We start from the raw sequence: 1835 nt of genomic DNA on the forward strand, positions 1-1835 counted from the left end.
TTCGCTTCCCTCACAAACTAAATGTCCCACGTATTTCACTTTTCGCTCCACATATTGTAATTTGTTTTTAGATACCCGCGTCCCTGCTGACCCAGGAAATTCATTTATTTTTTCGTGGCTTCTACTCCTCTTTCCCGTCTTTTTCCTGTTACTAAGAGGTCGTCTACATACTGCAACAGGGTAGTTCCCTTGCAGCTGCTAAATTTCTCCAATATTTGTTCTAACATCTGTCCAAATAAATTTGGGGATTGCATAAACCCCTGGGGGAGCACAGTCCTCCGGTATTGCTGTTTCCATCCTTTTCTGGGATCTTCCAATTCAAAGGCAAAAAATTCTTACTGTCCTCCCAAAAGGCATCCTTTAAATCTATGACACTAAACCATTTGTGATCATGAGGGATCGTACTTAATAACGTACAATTCAATATTCTCAAATCCTGCACCAATCGATAAGTTTGATCGGATTTACGCACTGGTAGAATTAGGATATTATTAGGAGACATACATGGCTCCAACAGTCCATCTCCAGCCCCTCAATTAATGGCTGCAGACCTCGTTTACCTTCTATGGAAATGGGATATTGTCGCTCATAAACAACATCCCCTTTCCTTTTTAAACTTATTTCTATGGGACGGATCTGTATTTTTCCACGATTCCCTTCTCTAGCCCATATAATAGGGTCTACCCCTCTCTCCACATCTTCTGTCAACATTGCCATTTGTACAACTAATTCTTTTTTCCTGGATTCAAATCTCCAGTCCTAAGAGGATATTTAAATGTCTCCCCAGTAAGTTACTTCCTATATCAGCGGTATACAACAGTTCCCCTGTAACTGTATCCTTCGGACCTTCTATCATCATAAGTTCAAATACTGGAACAGTAAATTCTTCCCTTTAACCGCGGAAATAGTAATTGACTGTGTTGACATTCCTACTTTCTTTGGTTTAAAATTCAGCGATGACCGTGCTGCCCCCGTATCTACTAGGAAGACTACCTCTTCCCCACAGGGTCTCACCTTCAAGTTTATCAAGAGTTCCTGGTGGCTCCCCGGGGGCAGAAAACCCTGATACCGTGAGTGTGAGCACCGGCAATATAGGCATTTGCTCTCGCCAGCGCGCATGCGTTGGTTGGGTAGCTCAGCTGGTTAGAGCGTGGTATTAGTAACGCCAAGATCGTGGTTTCAATCCCCACACTGACCATGTGCAGCGCTTGTGCGCTGGTGAGAGCTGAGCTAATCGAAAAACGCGATTGGCGCGGCAAAAGCAAATGCCTCTAGTGCCGGTGCTCACAACCACGGCAGCTGTGCATTTTCTGCTTCTTATCGATCGCACGATAGTCGGAGGTATTTCCTTTCGTTGCAAAGCTTTTCAACAAAAAAAAGCATTTACTTTTCCGAACGCGCACACTCGAGTTAACCATTTGCTCTGATATCCAAAATTAAGCACAATGTCCGGACGCATGCAATTTCAATCGCAACGCCACCAGCTCAGCTGCAGCTTGTCACGTTGACAAATATCGTCTGGAGAAACGTACCTTCAACGATCGCTCACTGTTCTTCTGGATACTCACAGACCTTTGGAATCAGGGTTATGTGCTGCTTATAAACTGCTACGAACCTTATGCCAAATGCATTTGAATTGTAATCTATCAGTGGAGTACTTTCTGCTCCCGAACGACGCAGTTGCTCTGGTGTCAGCAACAGCTCAGAAGTCAATTACACGTTTTGCTCAATGACTCATGTTGCTTATGCAATCTTCGTTTGACAGCATATTTAGCAAGTTATCAGGCCTTCCTGCAGAGTTTGTCAGCGACAGGTCAGCTGCTAAAATGATTGCT

At 44.0% G+C, this 1835-nt stretch overlaps 1 non-coding gene across 1 annotated transcript; it reads left to right on the forward strand.

Annotated features, from left to right (window-relative positions):
* Positions 1 to 1124: 1124 nt before the first annotated feature.
* Positions 1125 to 1198, forward strand: trnat-agu (transfer RNA threonine (anticodon AGU)). The gene has a single exon. It is a non-coding gene; the product is annotated as a tRNA-Thr (tRNA).
* The last annotated feature ends 637 nt before the right edge of the window (positions 1199 to 1835 follow it).

Source organism: Chiloscyllium punctatum, chromosome 33 (genome assembly GCF_047496795.1).
Source record: "Chiloscyllium punctatum isolate Juve2018m chromosome 33, sChiPun1.3, whole genome shotgun sequence".
NCBI classification, from domain to species: domain Eukaryota; kingdom Metazoa; phylum Chordata; class Chondrichthyes; order Orectolobiformes; family Hemiscylliidae; genus Chiloscyllium; species Chiloscyllium punctatum.